Below are 25162 nucleotides of genomic sequence, written 5' to 3' on the forward strand. Positions count from 1 at the left end.
CACCTCAAGGTGGGCTTGGAGCAGGGAGGGGACAACGGTGGGCAGAGTAACCGATGAGCCTCCCTCTCAGCTCATCTGACGGGGAGGGCAGAGAGGGGCTCTCGGGACAGCAGAGCCTGCACTGCAGCTGGTAGTGGTCACTGGGTCACCAGATGCTAGCGTCCGGCATGGGCCTGTAGGTTCCTGGAATTTGGGACCTTTTCCAGCACCCCTAGTTGCCTGCTCCCATGTGGGTCGGCTCTGCCTGTTCAGAAGTTCCATCTATATGGGATATCAGATTAGGGAGAGGGGAAAAGGCTATAATGGGCATTTTGAGGACAACTGGGGAAATCTGAATATGGAGTTTCTGCTGGATAATAACTTAACATCCTTGAGTAGCGTATGCAAGGAGAAAGTCCTTGTTCTTAGGAGATACAGGCTGGAGTGTTTCGGGGAGAAGCATTTCGCATCTGTGACTCTTATATGGTTTAGAGACAGAAGCAAACGGAGCCAACGTCAGCCACTGGTGGCGGCGAGCGGGTGCTCACTACACTCTCCAACTTGCCTGGAGGTTTGAAATTCCCCAAAATTAAAAAAAATTGGGGTTTAAGATATTTCAAAAGTAAAATTTTAGAAAATTTTTAAGCTGTCCTATGAGTAGCTAATTTTCCATGGATTCCTCCTGGTTCGTCCCCTTGAGGACTCAGAGAATACACCTAACCAGCAGGGAAAACTGCCCAGTCACATGCCAAAAGGGGTCACAGGTGATCCTCAAAGTTTTGTATTTTCCATGCTAATTGCCAGAGTAATTAAAAATCAAGGGATTTCAAATAAAAATCCAGATCTGTGGCTTCTCTTGAAGAATCCAAGGATATGCAACAGGATGCCACCAGGGAAAGTGACCAGGGGCTGGGCCTCAGGAGCAGACCCCTGCAGTCCACCAGGCCTCCCGTGGCCCCTCCAGGTCTGGAAGGGGAGGGAGCTCCTGGTCTAACCTTTGCCCCTTCGATTGCTGCATTGTGCCCACTTGTGTCCCAGTACCTGCAGCTCTTTCTCATTTCTCCCAAGCCTGTGAGTCCCTGACCTCCTGGCACTCTTCTGGGAGTGAGCTTGTCCCTCTGCCTCAGGACTCAGCAGCCCAGACACAGACCACACTTTCTTGGCATGCCCTGACTGCACTGAGAAGAGGTCACCCACCTCCCTTACTCAGACCACTGCCACTGAGCTGTCTCCTAACATCTCTACAGCCTTTCTCCTTCAGGCTCAACCCCTGTTCCCCCTTCCTAGCCTGGGCATGTGGCATTCAGGTCCCAAGGCAGGACTGACATCCCCCCTGGGAGAGACTGCACAGGCCCTGAAGCTCTGGCCCAGCTTCTCATTCAGGGATGGCCAGCTGAGCACATGGCTGCCCAAAGCCAAGACTACATTCTCCACCTCCTTGCAGCTACCTGGGGCCATGTGACTAAATTCCAGCTAACAGGACATAGGAGGCAGCGCCACACACCAAGTTCCAGAATCCTTCCTTATGAAACTCCTTTCCTCCCTTCCTCCATCCTGTGCCTGGAACACTGATGTGCTGACTGAAGCTTTGCAGCCATCTTGAACCATGAGTACATGAAGCCACACCCTAGGAATGGTGGAAATCAAGTTCCCCAAGGAACCTGTGGAGCAGAGCCACTGCACCCTGCCTGGTCTGCAAAGCTCTGGGCTTGGACAGGAAGAAGAAATAAACTTCCATCTTGTACAAACCACTGTTATCTGGCTTTTCCTATTACTTGCAGCCAAATCTAATCCTGACTAGTACACTCTGTTCTTTTTAGGTTTGACCCTCAGTGACCACATGCCACATGGCAACACGGAAGAACTTACTTCTTTTCTTTCTTATAAGAAAAATGTTATGTCTTCCTGCTGGTGAAAGCTGGGAGCGCTGTGGGCTGGTGGCTCCATGCTTGGGCAGAGCATCTCCAGGATATTGTGAGCCCGGGATCTGGCCATGGGGGAAGACATGACCCCCAGCCACCAGGGCCCACAGAGTGGCTGAGGACACACACATGGGACAATCAGAGCACTCGACTGCTAGGCAGTGTGGTGCAGCAGCTGTCCCTGAGTCAACCGCAGAGATTTAGAAAGTTCTGAGCAGCTAAAGGTTTGTTCCGCACTGTAGATAGTAAATGGCCTCTATTGCTCCAAAAAAAAGGCAGAGGGAGACCACTGTGAGAGAGCCTCCCCATCTGTGTGACAGAGTCTCTCCATGTCCCTCTAGGGGCTCTACTGAGCCAAGGAAGTCCCTGGAAAGCAAGAAGATATCATCTGGATGGGAAGGACCTCTCCTTGATGGTTCTTTGAGGAACGAGCACAAAGAGGGAAGGAGGTGGTCAACTCTGAGAAAGGCACGCTTCCTTTTGCATAAAGCCTGAGCTTCCATAATCTCCAGGTTCTTGTGGCCAGGAATTGCAGATAAACACTTGGGAGGAGCGGGATGACTGGGGAGAACAGGGTTAAGAGTGTCTAGACACGCTCATGTGCTCTGTTCCAAGATTTGGGCACTTGGACATTTCAAGGTCAGCAGAAACCCAGGGTCTCCTGAGACCTCACCAGGACCCAGTCCCTGTGGACACTCTCCTGGCTGCTATCAGGACCGGGCCCAGACCAGAAGGCCAGTGGGAACTCATGCTTGAACCCCACTTCCGGCCTCCTGAAGTGGGACCTAAAGCATCACGTCAAGGAGGTAGGGAGAACCACAACCCAATTTCTGGGGTACATATTGTAGGCAAATCTGCATACCAGCTGCCCTATGGTGTCGAACAGGAAAAACTACAGAAGGGGTTTCCCTCCAACAGGCCTCTGAATCAGCACAGCCCTCTCTGGGCCGCACTCCGTTTCCATCTGGAAAGTGAAGGGACTGGAGGGGATGTGTGGTTTTCAAACATTTTAGCAGCTGAATCCTTTGTGCAAAATCAACGTTTCATGAAAGTCCAGTGTGTAAAACAGCCAGAAGCAGAGCTGCTGTGCTGGCTACATGCTCAGGAAGGGGGCTGCAGAGCCTCCTGCTCCCAGACCTACAAGGGGCTCCTCCTAGGAAGAAGCTCCAGAGCTGCTCAAGCCCTCAGGGACCTACCAGGACACAGCAGGCCCTTCTCTGCCTCCCTGCCTCTGCCCTCCAGGGTCCCGCAACCAGGAAAGCCATCCCACCCTCACCCCTGCACCACATCCATCAGTGTCCAGTGGAAATGCCCCTCCCTCTACTATGGACTGAACTGTGTTAGCCCAGAGTTTAATGTGTTGGAGGCTTGGTTTCCGCTGTGAAAATGTTAAGAGGGTGGGAAATCCTATTGTGGTGGTTGAAAGGTGGGACCTTGAAGACATGATTAGATTGTAGGAACACGCTGTAGTGAATAGATTAATAATGGTGGTCAGGGGTGTCGTTCTGAGGGCTTTAAAAGAAAAGCATGTGAGAGTCTCTCTCCCTCTGCTCCACCATTTTCTGCCATGTGAGACCCCTGGGTCACTGTCACCACCACCAACACCCTCACCAGATGTGCTCCCTGGACTTTGGAATTTCCAGCCTCTGAAACTGTAAACAATAAATTTTGTTCTCTTATAAATCACTCAATTCCAGGTAATTCTGTTATAAGCAACACAGAAGGACTAATATGCCCTCCAAGCCTCGCAGCACTCAGCCCCTGCTCCACCCAGCCTGGCCTTGACCCCACTGGCCTGTTGTTTAGTAAGTACATGCCTCATCTCCCCATTCTGGGTTGGATGCTCCCCTAGGCCTCCCACAGGGTTGAACCCACATAGGTTGGTTCCACATGACATTTTGCTAAATGAATTTCACATGCACTATCTCACTGGTGCTTCAGAACAACCCTAGGAGGAAGGCAGAAGCACAGGCTATGGTCCCATTTAGCAGGTGAAAAGACTGAGGCTCATGTAACACAATGACAGAATTGGGCCTCTGGTTCCACAGCCCAGCCTCTTCCTACCACCCATCACTCCACTGTTTCTCCCGAGGCCACCCCAGGTTTCCCAATAGACACTGGGAAGCTTAAAGCAGAGGTCTGCACAAGGCAGAGAACACGTTAGACCCAGGGCAAGAGTGCCCCTTCCAGTACCACCACCTCTCACACACCCAGGCAGCCAGATCTCCCGGGTAGGTAACAATGGAGCTAGAAATAGGGCCACCCATCTGGGGGACAGCAGAAGGCGGAGTGGCCAGGTGCAGGAAACATCTGCCGCAGCCTCAGGACAAACACGGAGGAAGTTGCTATACTGCAGGGTTCCCCCACAATGGGGCCAGGGGCTGGGGGAACATGAGACTTTCAGGTCTGTACACAGGGCAGGGGCTCAGAACAACCCCCTCATCTGCCCTGGGCCAGGTCTCCCAACCCCAAAAACATACACACACACACGCACACAGTACTGAGTCTAAAGCCCCTTGGCCACCAACATGTATCTTAAAGTTAGAGCGAGAGGCACCATTGAGACTATAGTCTGATTTTATTTTATTTTTTTAATTAAAAAAATTTTTTAATATAATTTTTACATATATGTATATACGTAATAAATGTATACATGCATACATTTAATACACATATATAGTCTATTCCTTTCATTTTACAGAGGAGAAAACTGAGGTCAGAGGTGGCTGGAGACCTGCCCACGATCACAGAAACAGTGGACGGCAGGGCTGGGACCAGGGCTCTCCTACCCGCTCTCTGCCCTGAACCTCCCTGTTCATGAGCTTCACTGGGCACCGTCCACCAGGGCCAGGGAAGACCATCGCCGGGGAAGACCTCTCCTGCTCCAGAGAATGACGTGCACCAAGCAGAGGAGACAGATTTCAGCATAAAGGACTTCAGTTAGACTCAAGGAAAAATCACATGACAATCTGTGACGTCCCCAGAATGGGCCCAGCCCCCTCCTCCAGCCTATTGCTCCCCAACTCCCACCCTGTGCTCTAAAGTCCAGCCAAAGTGAACTTCTTACAGACCCTGGAACAGGCAGCATCAACAGGCCTTTGCGAATAATCAACAGTAGCAAAAATTAGGCAGAAGTGCATCTAATTGGGCCAGGGGTGGGGGCGGGGAGCTCTACAGTCTACACAAGGCAGAAATTTTGCCTTTGAAATAGAAGATCCTTGAAATAGTCCATAAACAACAAGGCTGGGTCATCTTTCTGTTGGTGCAACCTGGCCAGTTTCCCTCCAGAGAAGGAACGGACGCCACTTTTCCTTCTGCCAAGCAGCAGATGAAGTTTGAGGGCCACACACCAGCCCTACCTCACTCATTCACATCTTCCTGCTCAGCTGCCCTCTGCCTAGCCCACCCTCATCCCCCACATCAGGAAGCCTGCCTTAACCTCCCCCCCTCGCCCTCCCACCACGGTGTCTCCCCCGAGACCCACCAGGCAGGAGCTGGGACTGGCCTTCGATGGTGTCCCCAGGGCCTGGCCAGTGTGTGGCACAAACTAGCCACTTAAATGAACAAAACTGGAAAGATTTTTAAAGAACAAAATAAAGATCAACTTTGCAGGTGTCTGTGCTGTGAGAATAAATGAGACAATATAGGCAGAGTTCTAGCCCGGGGCCCAGAACGCAACATGCCATCCATGCATGCAGCCATGTTTTGACTGCCTTGTAGAAGGTGGTGGTCAGGGTGACTCTCGGAGGGACAAGAAAAATGGGGAGCCTATAAAGTCCCCTGGGCCCCTCACTCACTCCTGAGGCCCAAACATGCAAGCACCTTGAACCGGATTTGAAATCACAAATGATGAATTCTCAACCCCAAATGGCTTCCATCTCATCTCCCAGCCCAGACTATACTCTTTCAGGTTTGTTAGGGAGAAGGGGTAATAATGGCAGCAGGTGACAAATGCTAGGCCCCAAGAGAGGCCCAGGCACTGTGCTGAAGCCGTGCGTCTCTCATCTAACTCCATAGTTCTGAACGCATGCTCCACAGGCCCCAGACGTCCTAATACCTTCCCTCCAGGGGCCCACAGGTCAAAATGACTCTCATGACAGCCCTAAGACATTATCGCCTTTCTCCCTGGGGTGACGTCTGGTGGCTCAAACATCCCCGTGGGTGAAACTGCTGGAGCCTCAGTAGGAGGCAAGGCAGTGGCCCCAAGCTGGGCGGGTCTCGCTGGGTTCTGCGTAGACACGCACCACAGTGACAAAGCATGCCAGTGTCCCTTAGGGAGTGCTTGGCAAAGCAGTAAAAATGATTAATGTCACTGAATCTTGTCTCTTCAGCACACACATGTATTTGAGATTCTTCATGATGAACAGGAAATACACATAAAGCACTTGGCTCCTCACCGAGTACAACGGGAGGGCGGTGGAAGGAAACCACATATGAGCTTGTCGGAGCTGGAGCCGAACCAGCCGCTGGTCCGGGACACCGTCTGTACTTGAGAACGACCACAGACAAACGACGGACATTCACATTCGCGTATCTGGCAGACGTTTTCTCAAAAACGAGCAAAATGAGCCTGTCCCTTCCAGGAAAACAGCTGAGAGCATTTGTTGCCAATGATAAAACTGGAGCTTTCGAGGGAAAATTAGAATTTTGAAAAACTCATATCTACCCCCATGAGTTCAACAACTTCCAAAAACGTAAAGATTTTTCTGATAGGTGTGATGATATGAACAGTTGTAATTTTTGGAAATGGTAGCATGAAATGAGCCCCTGTTTGGAAAATCTGCATAACTCAGTGGACCAATACAATACTTCCCAGTGACGGATGCCTGATGTTACAAAATCACATAAAAGAGACATTCAAAGTGCAGCGCAGGTCAACGAATCTCAATGTAACAAGGCACAAACAGTTCACTAATATGTTTTCAGATTCCACATTTCCACTAACTTTTAAGAATCTACCACTTGTCGAATTTTTATGGAGTTTCAAAGGAAATATCAATAGGCTAATAAGATACTCCTCCCTTTTCCAACTACATATCTGTAGTGAAGCCAGATTTTCTTCATATATTTCAATCCAAACAACATATCACAACAGATTGCACACAGAGAAGATATGAGAATCCACCTGTCTTCCGTCAAGCCATTGAAGAGACGTGCAAATCTGTAACCGATGCTATTCTTCCCACTAAATTTTTTTTGGAACATATGGTTGTTTTCCAAAAATAAAATGGAAAAAAAAATTTATTGATGCTAACATAAAATAAGCTTCTTATGGTTATTTTCAAATGAATTTATAAATATGTGTTTTTAAATATACTCACTTTTAATTTCTAATGAGATTAAGTATCAATATATGTATATAACCCACACAAACAAAAACTCTTTGGGGTCTTCAATTTTCAAGAGTTTGTAAAGGAGCCCTGAGACTAACAAGTTTGCAAATCGCCATGATTTGACCCTCATAATACCCCTGTCTTACTCCCACTTTGTAAGTATAGACACTGAGGCACAGAGAATCTAGGTAACTTGCCGGGGCACACAGGTGGCCATGCAGGGGTTCAATGCCAGGCAGCAGAGCTTCCAAGTGCACCTTCTTATCCTCTGGGCTGCCCCCCCATCTCCCAAAGGAAGTGCAGAACGATAAAAGAAGACATGATTCACGGGAAACCATGGAAGTGAAATAAGAGGATATAAGTAAATATTCATATAATCTTGGGGCAGAAAAGATTCTACTCAAAATTCTAGAGGTAGAACACATAAATACCGGTAGACATGACTACATAAAAAATGGTCAGCTTTTGACCAACACAGAAAAACTACAAAGTTAGAAGGCAAATGACAAACTGGATAAAAATATTTTCCATGTATTTTATTACTTATCATATTCAATATATAGAGTTTTCCAAACCAGTGAGAAAACAATTACATCCTGAGAGGAAAAAAACCAAAACAAGCAAAACAGGAAGAGAAGAAATAAACATAAGACAAAATGTCCAACCTAACTTGTGACTAAAAAACTGCAAACAGCGAGATGCCCTGCACAAGCACTGCCCACCGTCCTACCAGGCAGGCCGGGGGAAACACTCAGTGCTGACATGGGCACGGGGATGACTCTCTCCTCCGCACCGCACGGAATGTAAACTGGCACAGCTCTCTAGAAGCCCATCTGGCAAAAATTCTAACATCTTTAAAATGTGCAACCCTGTGACCTAGCAATCCTTCTATCAAATTTCTTCAGAGGAAATCAGCAAAGGTACTGTCACAAAGGTATCCAGTACAGTTTGGTTTATATTAGTTAAAGTCTGGAAACAACTTTTACATCAGCAGTGGTCGGAGTCGAATGTGTCATGGACATCGTTATGTCGTTATTAAAATGAATGGAGCATCCAATGAATGTTACTAATAGAACGTACAGCAAAAGAAGCCAACGTGACAATACCATAATAGCTGTGACGATAGAATCTACTGTATGATTCTATTTATCTAAAACCCAAACACAGGCAAAACTAGTCTGTGATGTTGAAAGTCCAGGAGGAAGTCACGTCTGGAGCAGGAAGAGGGGTGGGGTGATGGGTTACAGAGTCGGGGGTGCTGGCAGAATTCTATTCCTTGTCCTGAGTGAGGATCCCAAGAGTGAGCTCACCTCGTACAGTCATCAAGCTGTACACCCGTGATGTGCGTGCCCTTCTCTACATATGTTAACTCCAATCTAAATAATAAAGTAGCCGTTTATTCACAGACATAGCAAAACATCTACTGTATGTCTAGTTTAAAAAAAAAAAAGACACCAAAGCATCTCAGAATCTTGCCCATTAAAAAGAAGGGAGATGCATCTTCTATACAAGTGTACACATGGGCGCACTGGCACACACAGGAAAAGTGTCTGGAAGGATAAATCTCAAACACTAATGGTGAACCGTGGTTGTCTCTGGGATGTAGATCACAGATGTCTTTCCTCATCTTCCTGAATATCTTTATTTTCCCTGATTTTCCTACAGTGAACACATACTATTTGTGGAAAGAAAACAGAGGAAAAACAGAACTACCCAGTATGACCGCTGATACCAGCAACCATGGTTCACTGTCACCTTTACAGCCTAGAGAGACACAGGCCCCACAGGAGTGAGGACGCTGTGCTGAAGGAAAGCTAAACACCTCCCCGTGGGAAAAGCTAGGTCACTGGAGTCAGAGCTGGGCAGACGGCCAGCGCCGTCCCTCACCTCTCTGAGCCTCACTTTCGCACAGGACAGCAAGGGTTAAACGAGGTCACCATGTCCCAGCCTGACCAGTCAGTTCTCAGGGCGGCTCTTACACACAGGCTCCCCCAAGTTTCACAGAAGAAATGGGGGCCCAGGGAGGCTGAGCGACTTGCTCATTTCACATGGCAGGACCATGAGGCCTGTTTTTCCCAGAAACAATCCCAGGGGGTACCCTGGCCCCCAGAGCACTCCCCACAATTGGAGTATGGTCGGCAGGCCTGACTCCTGGTCCCAGCCTCGGGAAGTCCCCTCCCCTCCCTGGGCCTCAGTGTCACCAGGAATAAAATGAGCAGGCTGGGCATCGCACTTGACCTCAGGTAGCCTCCCTTGGACACCAAGCCCATCATTCTCATCAAACCCCCAAGTGGAACGTGGTGGCAGGAAAGGTGGACGGCTTCTCCAGACAGGAAGTGCTCACCGGATGAATGACAGGCCAACATTCCATCGGGAGCCCCACCTGCTGCTGACCTGGGGGTCGTGGGAGCTGGAAGTGAGTGGGCACATGGAGGCCAAGGAGGAAACAGGATTTACTGCGGAAGGCCAGGCACACGGCAGACCCCCGGCAGGGAAGTGACCTCATCTCACACTCTGTCCTCCTCGCTTCTGCTTCTGGCATGGGAGGGACTTAACCCTGAGAGCACCATGTTTCACCAGGCCCTGGCCAACTCCGCATGGGCCAGGGCAAGAGAGTCCAGGCTTTCTCCTCTCCCCCACTCCTATCATCCCCAATCCACGGATAAGGAAACTGAGGCTTAGAAAGCTGACAGCAGGCCATGGACTCCATCCAGCACCTTTCCCACTACACTGAGACGCACAGAGGAGGGAGATGTTAACTAACCATCAGCAACTCAGGGAAGGCTTCCTGAAAGAGGAGGCAACCGAGCTGGGCCTTGAAGGGTGAGCAACATTTGACAGTCAGGAAGGGCGGGAAGAGCGTGGCGAGAGAGATGCTTGGCACTGTGCAGAGCCACCTAGGAAGCATTAAGGTACTTTGAGGCCAGAATACAGGGTGGGATGGGGTTGGGCCAAACCCCGAGTGTCTTGGGTACCATGCCAGGATTTTAGATGTTGTGCTGCAGAGTATGATGTTCTGCCAAGGCCAGGGCAACGGGAGACAGGCATGACCACAGCCTGTGTCAATCCAGGATGGCTGCATGGAGAAGGCAACACATGGGGGCCACCTGAGCAAGGGCTAGGTATTACTCTGGGACCACAGGGGCTAAAAGCTCAAAAGGCCTCACCCCCACCACCCCATCAACCCCAACTATACTTGGTTTCTCAGTAAAAGGGAAGAGAAAAAAATTCATAGTATCAATAGTACCATGAGCCAAGGTCTGTACCAGGTGCCAGACTAGTAAGACAGCAGGACATCGAGTGCAGACTTCAACCTGGCTTCAACCCTCTACATTCCTCCTCCAGCAGTGATAAGACTGTGACCAAAACGCTCAACCTTTCTATGCTTCAACAACTGTCAAACGAAGAGGAGGCGAATAGCCATCTCTGAGGCTACGAGAAATGAGAAAAACCCTTATGGGCCCATCTGAGCACCCATAGCCAGTTACTGCTATATCATTTCTCCAAACACCCCTGTGGGCTACATATCGTGGCAGCTCTGACCCACGGACAGGCTAAGTGACTTGGCCTAGGACACATGGCAGAGAAAGAGCGCAGCCAAGATTCAAACTCGGGCCTCTCTGGCCCCAAACACCTAGGCTCAGCCCAGCCCATCAGGCAAAACCAAACCTACAACCCTAAAATCTAAACCTGCCAGCTACAGCTCTCCAGGCCTCTGGCAGTTTCTGGAGGCAGAAGAGCTCCACCACCTCAAAGCTCCAGTGGCAGGAGAAGGAGCAGGGAGAAAATGCCAGAGCACAGGAGAAGACAAATATTTTTAAGTTTCTCCCTTTTCCTGTTTATCTATCCCCTCAATCCCAAAGCTCCTGGTAGCTGTTTGTTCAGGAAAGGTCCTGCCAAGAGTGACATCCTGCCATGTGGCCACCCCGAGCCAGGCTGCCGGTGCCAGCCTTGCACCAGGGGCACTGAAGCCCACCTCCCTGCAGACCCCAGCCCAGCCTGAGAGGCTGCTGCATAAAGGGGCTTCCAGCAGACACCGGACCCTGTCAGGCAGACCTGGTGGCCAATCCTGGCTGGCCAAGGACTTGCTGTGTGACCTTGGCCAAAATGAGGATAATGTTGATACCTACTTCACAGGGATGTGGTGAGGGTCACATGAAACAACGCAGGGGAAGGGCTAACAGCTAGGAATCACCGGTAAGTGTTATTTTTTCTCACTCCCACCATCAAGCTAAGCCCTCAGTCAGTTCTGAAGACAGGAGGTGCCTCTAAAATGTGCTCAAAAGAACACTTATAGCCTTAATAAAAAGTTCTGACAGGTGCTACAACATGAATGAACCTTGAGGACATTATGCTAAGTGTTTAAATAAGCCACACATGGGCTGGATGGTTAGCTCAGCTTGTTAGAGTGGGTGTTATAACACCAAGGTCAAGGGCTCAGATCCCTGTGCCAGCCACCAAATAAAAAAATTAATAAATAATAAAAATAAAAGAGTTTAAGAAAATTAAGCATTCACTAAAAAAAAACTTTGGTGCCCATGTTCATATCTCTCCCCACCCTTGGAGAGTTCAGGGTCAAGAGGTGAAACAAACATGGAAAGTGCTAGAAGAACCACCATCCAGAGCTGGCACAGCCCAGAGAACCATGCAGTGGGAGCTGAGGAAAGCAGCTGGGGGGTGGCTACAGAGGAGGCGCCCCTGAGCCAGGTGCGCACCAGCCCCAGACTGACACGGGGTCTCAGCCAGGCAGTCGCACACACCTGCATCCACCAGGGGCACAAGTGAGCGTGAGGTGTGCAGGGCTCTCCCACGTGCCTGGCCCCAGTCTGTGCCTGTCCAGCCCCACAGCAATCATGTCCAGCAAGAGAAGTTCCTCACCTCTCCCAGCACCCACCACCAAGGATAGCAAACTGCAGTCTGGCCAGCATCTCTGTGGCCAGAGATGGGGAAGGAGGTAGGTGAGGAAGCAGGAGAAGATTGCTGCCTAGTGGGCACACCCAGTGACATGAGACCCAGAAACACGGCCCTCCAGAGGCCCCCTGACTCCAGCTTGACCCCCTCCCCACAAGGCTGCAGCCAGGGGGTGGGAGGTGGGTAAGATGAGGGGGCAAGAGCAGTGAGGGATTAGATAGGCTGAGCAACATTCTGAGTTGCCATGTGACCTTGGGCAAGGTACTTCCTCTCTCAGACCCTCTGGAACCTCCTCTGTTTCTTTCTTGGTAAAACAAGGATTCTACTCTGTCACCCAGCAATTAGCATCTGGGTATATATCCTAGAGAAGTGAGTGTTCATGTTCATCAGAAGACACAAAAGTGTTCAGAGAAGATTTATTCATCATCGCCAAAAACTGCAAACAAGGCAAAGGTCCATCTGCCGGAAAAAAAATAAGCATGCTGTGTATGTCCATACGGTGGAACACTACACAGCAATGAAAAGCGACACAGCACTGATAGCTGCAGAGCACAGATGGCTTTCACAGAGTTCATGTGGGGTGAAGGAGCCAGACTAAAACAGCTCATACTGTATTAGTCCATTTACATAAAGTTCAAGAACATGCAGGACTAATGCCTGGGAAGGTGGGGGTGGGAGGGTCAGGGAACTGACCGGGAAGGGGCACCAGGAACAGAGTTCATGTGGGGTGAAGGAGCCAGACTAAAACAGCTCATACTGTATTAGTCCATTTACATAAAGTTCAAGAACATGCAGGACTAATGCCTGGGAAGGTGGGGGTGGGAGGGTCAGGGAACTGACCGGGAAGGGGCACCAGGGAACCTTCTGGGGCACCAGCAATGTTCTACATCTTGATCTAGGTCGGGGTTACACAGGTGATACATCTGGAACAATTCATCAAACTATGCCCTGACTTTTTTTATCTAAAAGTTATATATCTCAATTAACAAAATAAAATAGAAACAGCTAATAACTCAAACTCTGCCTTCCTCCGTGGACTGCAGTGAGACCATACTGACAGGCCATGGGTGGAAAGACCACGACAAGGGTTGGATTGTAGTTAAGAACATGGGCTGGGAGTCGGAAGGACCAGGGTTCAAATCCTCCCTCTAACTGGATATGGTTTTTCCTTTTTTAGTTTTTATTTGTTTGTATACCAGATTTTTTTTATTACAAAAATAATTTGTACTTACTATCACAAGTCAAAGATCTGTGAAGAAAGAGTTTATTCCCCTCCCACTTCCCTCCAAGCCCCACCTCCTAAGCTTCCTTCTACACCAGGTTTTTTCCCTTAGCAGGACAACACAAACACCCCTCCCTGCCAGTGTATGTAACTCCGGCCAGGTGTGCTTCATGGTGGCAGGCCATTGCACTGTATCACTGCTCATTCAGCAAGTAGCTACTAAGCATGGATTGTGTTAATCAGACAGGCCCAGATCCTAGCCCTCACGGAGCAGGCACTCCAACAAGAGAGTGCAGGGAGGGAGGAGAGGAGGGAGTCAACAAAGAAGAACAGTTATAATACACAGCAGACAACGCGACGTGGGCTGCGAGGGACTGAGAGGTGGAGGCAGGAATTGGGGAAGGTAGGAAAAGGACGTATTTTAGATGTGACAGTCACAGAAGGCCTATGCTCATACATGAAGAACAGAAAGGCCCCAGTCATGTGAAAAAGCATGCCAGGCAGAGGGAACAGCCCGTGCCAATGGCCTGAGGTGGGGAAGAACCCAGAACTGAGAGAAGACGGTGTAGTTTCCAGCTCTCTGCCACAAAAATCCTTGCACACGTGGCCTTGCATCCTGATAGTCTTACTTCTTTAGGACAGGCTACTACAATTTGAATGCTTAGATAAAAAGGGCACGTGCATCTAAAACACTTTAACAGATATTGCTATATTGCCTTTCCGAAAAGTTGTAGCATTTTCCACAGCAACCAACACTGCTTAAGAGGGCCAGTTCCCCCACATCCTCACTGGTTCAGGATATTATCAGTCTTTTCCATTTCTGCCCATGTGAAAGCTCCCCACTTCCTTGTCTGCAGAATGGGGGAAATGACTGTTCCTCTTCCTCAGGAAGCTGCGAGGTTTAACTGAGAAACCCATCTAACCTGCTGAACCCAGTACCTGGCACAGAGTGAGCGCTCGGCAAACAGGGGCGGGCAGTGACCACCATTTCCGCACAAAAGCCAGGAGGTAACCGCCAATCCCACAGTTACCAGCTAATGAGGGGAACTTCCCCACAAGGTTAATGTGGCCATTCCTGTAGACAGGGATGTGGGGAGGGCGAGGTGGCAGCTACTATGGTTCAGCAAAGGAGCACTGTGCAGGAAGTCAAGAGACTAGGTGCCTTTCTGAGGCTCATTCCTCATCCATAAAATGAGCTGATTCATTCCCTCTTCATGCAGCCATTCTACAAACGTTTCTAGCGCACTTACTATGGGTGAGGCATTGTTCTAGGAGCTGACAATGTGGAACAAAAATCCCTGCCTTTATATGCTAGCAGGAGACACAGAAATAAAATACATAAACTAGTAAAATATATAGTATATAAGGAGATATAGGGAAGGGGTATAAAATTTTAGACAAGAGATCCAGAGGAGGCCTCATATTTTAAAGGAAGAGCATGGTAAGCTACGTGGCTCCCTGGAGGAAAAGATCCCAGGTCAGGGGGACAGCTCATGCAAAGGTCCTGAGATGCAATGTTTTCTGGTGTGCTGGAGGAGCTGGGAGGCGGCCAGTGCAGCTGGAGCAAGATGAGCATGAGGTTGGGTACTAGATGGGATGTCCTAGAAGCCACAGTAGAGAGCCACAGAGGTGGGGGTGGGGGGTTGGGACAGAGCAGTGCCCAGATGACTTCTGTGTTCTAACAAGCTTGCCCTAGCTGCCATGTTAGAAGGGTCAGTCGGGGGACAACAGTAGAAGCCAGCAGACCCATTACAAGTCTACCGCAAAACTGCAAGTGGTGCTGCAGGCTTGGGCCAGCAGGGTAAGGAAAAAGGGCTCATCCCAGGCCCATTCTTTTTTTTTTTTTTTTTGTCAGCACCACGCTCTCTCAACTGAGCTGACTAGCCATCCCTATATAGGGATCCGAACCTGTGGCCTTGGTGTTATCAGCACCACACTCTCCCAAGTGAGCCACAGGCTGGCCTTCATCCTGGGTCCATTCTGAGGGTGAGGTCAACAGGACCTCCTGACCCATCATTTCGTGAGAAAGAAACAGAGGAAGCACGGACAACTTTGAGGTGTTTGTCTGAACACCGGCCCAGACGGGACAGACTAAGGGGAGGCAGGTATGCAGTGAGGACTGGATAGACAGACAGGAGGCCATGGTCTCCGCCCCTGCTGCAATCTCAGAAGGAAGCGGCGGCCCTGGGGGCCCTGCCAAGAAAGAGGAACCGAGCCTGAGGCTCATGTGGGGCACTCTGGAAAGCAACACCAAACACAGGGAAAAAGTGGGGCCAGAGAAGAAGTCCATGCAGCATGTCTGACACAGGACAGGCTTCCCTGCCCACAGAGCCAGGCCGTGGCCAAGGCTGGCTGCTCACACGCCCGCTTCACAGGTGGGGAAACTGAGTTCTACAGTGAGCACCTCTGGTTTAGAAGTCAGAAAGGGCCAGAATGAGCCAAGGTAGGGGGCAGGCAGCCAATGAGCCTATCTGGTTCCCATTACCCCCAAACCCAGACTATGAGGTGAGGCCCTGCCTACCTCCTACCCCTGCACCCAGGGAATCCCCAGGATTCCCAAGAGGTGAAGCAGGACTCTGAGGTCTCCAGAGCTGAGAACATGACTCAATCCAGACCCCATAGATGTCTGCTTAGGGATCTGTGAGCTCTTATTTTTAAATTGAGATATAATTCACGTACCATAAAATTCACCCTTTAAAGTACAAAATTCAGTGGGTTTTGGCATATTCACAAAGTTGTACAACCATCACCAATATCTAATTCCAGAACATTGAACTCAAAAAGTTAAACACAGAATGACCATATGACCCAGCAATCCCACTCCTAAGAATATGCCCAAGAGAACTGAAAATAAGTATCCAAATAAATCCTTGTACATGAATGTTCATAAGAGCCAAATAGTTATTCATAATAGCCAAAAGGTAGAAACAACCCAAATGTCCATCAACTGATAAATGAATAAACAAAATGTGGTTATATCCATACAATAGAGAGTTATTCATCCACACAAGGAATGAAGTATGACACATGCTACAACATAGATAAACCTTGAAAACATTATGCTAAGTGAAAAAAGCCAGAAGACACAAAAGGCTACATATTACATCATTACATTTATATGAACTATCCAGAATAGGAAAATCTATAGGGACAGGAAGCAGATTGGTGGTTGCCAGGGGCTGAGAGAGGGGGAATTGGGAGTGATTGCTTAACGGGTACGATGTTTCCTTTGGGGATGATGAAAATGTTTGGGAACTAGACAGAGGCAGTGGTTGCACAACACTGTGAATGGACTAAATGCCACTGAATTGTACACTTGAGAATGGTTAATTTTATGTGATGTGACTTTCTAAAAACAAAGTAGTGAGAACATTCCCTGTTCATCTGAATGACCATCTCACAAGCAAGAGCGGCCATTCAATTTGGGGCTCAAGTTTGCTCCTGGTTTACCATGCAGTTCCTTCACCATGAGGGCCAAGTGACATCATCGCACACAGCACAAACAAAGAAGTTGTGGTTCAAATGGAAAAAGGGGGTTGGGTGGGAGGACTGAGCCACCCCATAGCCCATGGCAACCTGGACAAGCCCAATTCAAAGGCCCAGCCTCTTAGTAATCAGGACCATGTTCATGTGCAGAGCATCTGTGTGAATTAAGCAAAGCCCATCTCTGTTTGTGCCAAATTCCTGATTCCCACAGGAAGTAAGTTTAAGAGCCACTACGTGAAAATTTCAATAACGTCACTATTCTGCCCTTATCTTTGAATCAAACAAGCCACCTGTTCAGATATCAAGCGATGCCCTATTAGAATAGATATTCAGAGATTAATTATGGCAGTTTGGGCTTAAATGTGAGGTCTGATTACCCCAAATCATCCAATCAGCCCAACACTATTAGTTCTACTGTGTACAGCAGGCTGCAGACAACAGAGGCAGGAAAACAGAGAGGTACACCGGCAACTTAGTTGCAGCTAACATCATTCCAATTAAATAGCATTGGTCACTAGAAATAGGTTGGCTTTCTGGTTTTATTATTTCACGTTTTATAGTTATATAAAAACTGTAAATCTAATGCATTTATGCCTAGTCTTATACACATTTAAGCTACATTCCAATAAGAATAATATAAATCAGCAAGTGTGGGTTTTTTCCTTTAAAAGGGAGTCCACACAAAAAAAATACATTTATATGAAATGTCCAGAACAGGCACTCTACAGCAACAAAAAGCAGATTAGTGGGCTGGGGGATGGAGGGTGACTACTAATCGGTACAGGGTATCTTTTGAAGTTGATGAAAATGTTGTAAAATTAGGTTGCAGTGATAGATACACACCTGCGTGAATATACTAAAAGCTATTATTGAATCGTACACTTTAAATGGGTGAATTGCACAGCATGTGTATTATCTCTCAATAAAGCTGTTAAAAAAGGGGAGGGAGTGTATGCATTACCCACATTTGAGCACCACTAAGCTGGAGAAATCACAGAGATATCAACACACCCACCTGTTCATAGCTTCCGTCCCAGGGCCACTCCCCTGTCCCTCCCCCTAGAGGATCCCCAAGCCCAAGATGAGCCCCTCAGTCACAAGACGATACAATCGTGGGTGAGCAGGTGGCTTCCCTGGAACATCACAACACAGGATTTCTATCTTCTGGAACCCACTTATGACAGTATTAAGACACTACTATGAATTATTAAATTAAAAAACTTGAAAACAATGAAAACAACCAACATTATTAGAATGCAGGGAACAAGATTCATTCATACATGGATGGCAGTGTCAAGGGAAGAAGTATGACAATACAGATTCAGAGGCTCTGTGACTCATGAACTGATTGGCGGGGGTCAGGGTAGAGACAATAACGTGAAAACCTGAGCACAAGCAGCCCCCTTCGTCAGGAGGCCACAGAAAGCCCACCTCGAGCCACACACATGTTGGGCAGGATTCCTGTCGCTGAGGCCCTAAGCACGTGGTCTAGGAAAGAGACTGCCTCCGCAAGAGGCCTCAAGGTCCCTCTTCTGTTGACCCAACAAATCGCCCTCTCCTCTTTCAGTGACATTTCACAGAGACAGGAAGAGGAAGCCCCTGCTGGTGGCTGCCAGATGGGGGGTGGTGGTGAGACAAGCAGGAGAGCACATGCACCTGGACCCCCAGTGACCAACTCATCTACCCCAGGACAGGCTGCCACAAAGGCTACTTTGGACAAGCTGATCCCTTTTGTTCCAAAGCCTCCCTCCTCCAGAAACCTGCTGTAAATTAACTACCCCCAGGAAGCCTTCACTCAAAGCGAGTTCCACATTTTACTTTCTCTCTGTGAAGCTACTACTTGAATCTTATGTAAAGGTCATTATTTTATATTATTTTTAACATCATATACTCCACACACTGGAACGTTAATCAGCAATAGAAAAGGAATGGACTAACAAAACATGCAATGTGTAGATGAACCTCAAAACATCATGTTGGGAAAGAAGCCAGACAACAAAGACTGCCTACAACGTGATTCCACGGGCATGGAAATCTAGAAGAAAAATCACAGTGACAGCAAGTAGAGGGGGCCTGGGACCAGGGCTACAAAGGAGCATGAAGAAGCTTCCAGGTGGGTGATGGGAATGTTCTCAGACTAGTCTGGGGTGGTGGCTGCGTGGCCAGGACATTTACCAACACTCACCAACTTGTACACTTAACGTGGGTGAATTTTATGGTGTGCATAGCTCAGAAAAACTGGTTTTTGTTAAGTAAGGTAGAGGAGGGAATGGGGAAACTGCTTAATGAGGGGCCGGCCGGTTAGTTCAGTTGGTTAGAGCATGGTGCTGGTAACACCAAAGTCAAAGGTTCAGATCCTTTACAGGCTAGCCACCAAAAACAAAAACAAAAAAAACCTGCTTAATGGGTACAGGGTTTTCTTTTGAGGTGGTGGAAATGTTTTGGAACTGATGGAAGTCATGACTGCCCAACATTGTGAATGTATTAATGTCACTGAATTATACGCTTTAAAATGGTTAATTTTATGGTAAGTAAATTTCATCTCAGTTAAAAAAATTTTTTATAAAGGTAGGCAAGGAAAAAATTATTATGCCCATTTTACAGATGAGATAACTGGGCTCAAAGCAGGCAGTGAACTGCCAGCCCAGGGCTTATTCACTGGATGCCTCAGGCCTGGTTCAGAGTCCCATAGAAGAAAGACCCGCTCCACCCCTCCCCCAAGCGCTCCACAACCCTGGGGCCACTCTCCAGGGAGGGCCTTCTCTCTGGGGCATCAAGAAAGCAGAGCTTCCCAACAGGCCTTGGAGGAGCCAGGCAGAGCAGCGCCCATAGGAGACTGCAAAGTCCACGAGCTCCACCAGCAGACAGGGCTGCCTTGGGAGGCAGGGTGAGCACCCGCTAAGAAGGTGGTCAGAGAAAGGCCAACCCACCACTCAGATCAAAGCCAGCCAACCAGGTCCTGGGCCCTGAGGCAGAGCTGCCCCTGGGGAGGTAGGGGATCAGCACCAACCTCAGGGGACCCAGGAAGAAGGGCTCAGTCACTACAGAGGAGCAGTCCAAGGGGACACGTCCATCAGCTACTCTGTGACCAGCAGGAGAGGGGTTAACACCTTCATGAGGTTCTCTGGTTCCAGGAAAAGGTAAAGGGGAGAAGTTCCCTTCTGTGCTTTCTAAACAGAATCTTCCAAACACACGCAAGTGCCCCTGTCCTCTACTCTGGGAAGGCCCAGGCAGAGGTCAGCACAAGCTGCAGACAAGAGGGCCTGGGCTCAGGCTGAAAGATCCCAGGTCATCTGAGGGCTCCCACCACTGTCCCCCTACACAGCCCCCAACCCAGCCTTTTGACAGTGCAGCCATTTCTCAGGGGGACCCAGAGCCCTCCCAGCACCACACTCTCCCTCCTCATAGAATTCCTGAAAGCCCCAGCTCCCCGGGAGCCTGAAGAGCGGGGTTGGCAGCAACACACCCAGTTCCCAAAGCCCCAGAGCCTGCTGGAGAACCAGAGCTCCCTACTGCCTGCCATGAGCACGCAGGTGACACCAAACGCCCCATGTCTCCCTCATCGGAGTGCCCCAGCTCCAGCCCAGACAGGGGCACCCCTTGGAGCTAAAGCCAGTCCACATGCCAGTTACAGGAAATGTACAAAACACCTCCCAAGGGCTGTCACACCTCTGCCATGCTGCTCTTTCTGCTGGGGAAGCCATTCCTTGCCCTTGCAAACTCCTTGCCATCCTTCAAAGCCTACATGGCAGAGGTTGTTCCCTGCCTCCAGCTCCACCTGTAGGTAGCACAGAGCCCGTCACCCCCAGTAGGGGGTGGCACAATGCATCTATGTGCCTCACTCACCTCCTGGCAGGCACTGAGTCTAACCCACCTTTGGATCCCCTGCCCAGCATACTGAACCAGGACCAAGAAAGTCCAGGAACCCAAGTCAAGATGCCATCCTCCTGGTTCCTTCCCACCATGTGGCAATGTGCAAGCATCTGGGCCTCTCTGGCATCACAGGGCTCTCCTTTGTGAGAGAATATTGATCATGGTAACAACGGCAGCAGCTAATGTTTACTGACTACTTCCTATGAGCCAGACAGTACCCGGGGGGCTCTCCATGCAGCCCTTCCTTCATCCTGTGACATTCCTATAAGAAGTCACTATCATCAGCCCTCTTCTATGAGGGGATTGAGGCACAGAGAGGCTAAGTTTGTCACCCAGGGTCACACAGCTAGTGAGAGAGGGAGGAGAAATTCAGATGCTGGTGGTCTGGCTCCAGAGCCAGTATTCTTAACCACTGCAGGTGTATGAGGGGTAGGAACATGGTGCGGGGTGGAGGGTTGTCCTGCATGGAGGAGGAACTCAGAGAGTGTAAAGGCCAATGCTTCCTGACCTTCTCTTTCCCAGGTCCCAGCCAAAGGCCTAGGAAGGGGAACAGAGCCTTCTCCCAGACAAAGCTGGCCGCTCCCAGGCCCATCCGTGTGCTGAGCGCCAGCTACAGGAAACATAAAAAGCCCATCTGCAAGCGCCTTGGCCCAGACAGGAGGCTCATGCTGCTCACTGGGAGACAAGAGCCATGATTTGGGGCTATTCTTAGCAAACCACTGGCTCCCCTCCCAGAGGCCCAGCAGGCAGCAGGCCCAAGCTTCCATATGCCTTGCCTGCCATTTCCTGACCCTGCATGTGGAGGTCCCACAGGGCTAGGGAGGGGCTGGTGGGCAGGGAATGAGGACAAAGCGTTTGCATGAGAGGTGTCTGGCCTGCCCGGCCTGCCCCAGGGCCATGTCCATGGCTGCTGAGGAAGCTCTGCAGAGTCCTGATCACAGCAGGAGGCTCAGAACCAAAGCGGCCCCTTCCCCACGTTGACTTGAGTGTTCGTTCACTCTGTGCGAGGCGCCGACCCACCTGCTTTCCATTGATTTTCTCCTGGTTAACCCTCACAACATCCCCTGGGAGTAGGGGTCACTACCCCTACTTTAAAGATGCGGAAACTAAGACACTGAGTCACTTGCCTAAGGTCACACAGTGAGTGCTGTCCACCCTGTCTAGAATCTGGCTGGCTCCCAGTGACCATAGCCAGAAGGTGGTGACCCCTTCCCTGTCCAAGCCCAAGGTTTAGGGGAGGAGGAGTCCACACGGAGGGCAATGGCTCTCCTCACAGCCCAGCTGCACGTCTGCTCTTTCTCTTCCCAGGGACAGTCCCATTCCTGCCAAGGACCTGCAGGCTGGGTTTCAGAAGAAGAATTTCACAGCCAGGTTCCTCCCCTATGGGTGGGGTCGGGGGGGCAAAAAGCAGTTGGAGAATCCCACCGGGCCACATGGCCTCACTTCAGGAAGTTTCTGGAGACCCAGGGAACATGAGAATCAAAGGTTCGGGGAGCTCCTGCTGGTGCTTACGGCATGAAGCCAGTCCTGTAACTTAGGTAGTAAGAAGTCAAATGACTCAGAGTACAACAGAGGATACTGAGCCCTTGGGGTACTCAAACTCCAAAGTGGGAGTCTAGAAATGAAGGCCACCAAGAATATACCACCACCACCACAAACAGGACAACTTCCAGGCACTGCTACCACTCGGAGAAACTGTGACAACTGAGTAACACACAACTCAGACTACACCCCAGTACCCACCTCTGTCCGGGTCCTGGCCTCTGCTGTCAGGTGACTCTGGCAGGTATATGTGCCTTTGTCTCCTGGGAGTCCACAGCCAACACCACATCTGCCTAGGTACTCAAGCCACTTCCGTGTGGCCCCACATTTGTGTCTGTGAATGTTGGCTCACATCCATGTCTGTGCTCCCGGGAGTCCACCTATACGTCTGCCCACTTACATGTCTGCCTCCCATGTGCATAGGTTCAAATCCTAGTGACAGTATACATCTGTCTATATACGTGTCTGCGGTCCTTATGTGGTTCACAATGATGTGTTCATGTATGTCTGTCCCCACACATGTCCGTGTCCCTGGCCACAAATACATCTGTGTCCCTGGGTTGCTTGCCCACCTCCACTGTCTTCCTGTGTTCATCCTCATGTACATATGTATCCAGTTCCTCTATGTCTCTGCCCACGCGCTGCAAACCTGAGTGTGCACACGCGTCTCTGCCCACACAGGTATCCCCCACCTGTGCCTGGTGACCTGGTCTGTGTGTGCCACCTATTTGGATGCAGGTGGGTGTGTTAAACTGAGTTCTCACAGCACCAGCCAAGGGCTTCGGGGTGAGCTCAGCAACTCCCACTCCCAGAACAGCACCCAAGGCCACAGGCACAAGCACGCAGCCACCTCTGCAAAGTGTTCCAGAAAAGCAGAAACCAGCCAGAGACAATGAGGGGGGAGGGGAGGATGCCAGAGCCCCAGACACAGCAGAACCTCACATAGCTGAGGTCAGAGCTGCCCCAGATACCACCCACCTGAAGCCAGCCGGGCCCCACAATGCCCACCCCCAAAACCAACTAAGGAAGGGGAGAAGGCACACACCACCACCTCGGTCTGTCTGCACTCACAGGAAGCAGTGTCTGGCCCAGTGCCTCCCAGCCTCTCAACCTCACCCTCAGCACGCAGCATGGAGGCTTTTCAGAAAGGAAGTGAGGACTTCCTCCTGCCTGCCTCTGAGTCTCCCACAAGGCTGACTCTAGACCCCAAATTCGAGGAGTCTGACTGGAGAAATCATATGGGTTTCTTCAGAAATCCACTAGCAGGAACAAAAAGGGGGAAAAAATACCCTGGGAGTGGGGGGCACATCTAGGCAGGAGATCCTCTCAGCCCTCCTGCTGCTCCCTGTCCTGGAGGCAGTGAGAGGTACTGATTACTAGCAGGTATGGAGCTGGAACATTTCACACACTTGCACAGTTGCATGCGAACCAGGTCCTAGCTTCCCCAGCAGTTCCACAGCCTGTATTACTCATGTAGCAATTGTGTGCCACCTCTTGGCATTTCCACTACTACCAGTCCAGAACTGGTATCAAAACTCTGTATCAGTGAACTTTCTGCCTGTTCATGTCTTCATTTCCCCAACAGGAGTGAGCCACCTGAGCACAGAATGCTCCAGGTCCTCCCACCACCCACACCCTCCCTGGGCATGGCCCGTGCCTGGCATTTAAGAGGTGCTCTGTCACTGGGCTGCGGGTTGCTTTACCTGGAAGCCAAGGAGTTGGTGCATGGACCTCTGATGGGAGAGTAGAGATGCCCCAAGCTTCCTGAGGCTAGAAGCTTTCCTTCCATGTCTGACTCCCCAACAGAAAAGAACACACTCCAACCATCCTGGCCACTTTAAAGAGCCCAGTACATTTCAGACAGGTCACTGTCCCTTCAGGAAAACCCTCTGAAGTTGAAAAATGGACTCTCCAAGGAGACCCAGGCCTACAGAGGAAGAGGGACAGACAGGGCCAAGTATCAAAGCCTGTGCCCACTGAGACCTCTGGACTCCCCGGGTCTGTGGGCCTCGAGCCCCCTAGAGATGAGTCGGGGGACCCCGTCTCTGGATCTTGAGATGGCTTCCCTCCCTCCAACTTCGCAGGAAGCCCAGCTGGTGGGCCCTGCTCCCAGGCCCAGCAATGAAGAATGGAGGTGTCTCCAGCCCGTGTCTACCCCGGTTCGAGGGAAACCTTGGGAGAGGGGGTTTGCCAGAGCACGACCTACAAAAGGACCCAGTAAACTGCTCGCTGTTTAATGACTGAGGTCCCGCAGGCCTCCAGGCACCGATCCGATCGGGTTTGGGGTGGGGGCCCAGGATCTCTCCCCTCCGGGGGATGGGGAGTGGGTGGTCGGGGCAGCCCTGGGCTGGGGGTTGCCCTGAAGACCGGATCTGCTTCTCCTCTCAGCCCCGGGCTCGGACGCGTCGGTACCTGCCAGCCCGCGGCTCCCGGGGGCATCCGTGCTCCTGCGGCCGGCGCGCTGCGCCCGGACTGCGGGCGCCGAGTCAGGCGGCGGCGGGGCGCGCCCGGCGCAGGCTCCGGCTCGCTCCCCCCAACTTCCCCGGCCCATCCGTGGGCAGAAGGCTCCGGAGGTGGGCAGGCCGACTGGGCGAGGCCACGACAGCGGGAGCCAGCTGCAGCCAGCGCTCGCCGGCGGTGGGAGCCGCGCGCCCCGGCCCGTGCCCGCCCGTCGCTCCCCCGCGCCCCGCGTCCCCCACGCCGAGGGGCGGGCCCGGTCCGGCCGCCAATCACCGCGCCCGCAGCCGCCCGGCCCCGCCGCGGAGGGGGCGGGGGGCTCGGATTTAAAGACACACTCACCCGAGCCCCGTCCCGATGGGCGTCCCAGAGCCTCGGTTCCCGGGCGCGCAGGGACCGGCGGGCCCCACCTTCCCCGGACCCGCTTCCTCCCTCCG

General features: G+C 50.7%; 1 protein-coding gene across 5 annotated transcripts in view; it reads right to left on the bottom strand.

Annotated features, from left to right (window-relative positions):
• The window catches only part of PALD1 (phosphatase domain containing paladin 1), a 68993-nt gene extending 44066 nt beyond the window's left edge, over positions 1-24927 (bottom strand). For 3 of the 5 annotated variants that reach the window (XM_063102962.1, XM_063102957.1, XM_063102961.1), the window contains exon 1: positions 24681-24927. The gene's annotated coding sequence lies outside the window, so the exon portion shown is untranslated. Of the gene's footprint in view, positions 1-23971; positions 24196-24680 lie in introns of all 5 variants that reach the window. The other 2 variants (XM_063102959.1, XM_063102960.1) reach the window with 1 other exon arrangement.
• Positions 24928-25162: the final 235 nt, after the last annotated feature.

Source organism: Cynocephalus volans, chromosome 7 (genome assembly GCF_027409185.1).
Source record: "Cynocephalus volans isolate mCynVol1 chromosome 7, mCynVol1.pri, whole genome shotgun sequence".
Lineage (NCBI taxonomy): Eukaryota > Metazoa > Chordata > Mammalia > Dermoptera > Cynocephalidae > Cynocephalus > Cynocephalus volans.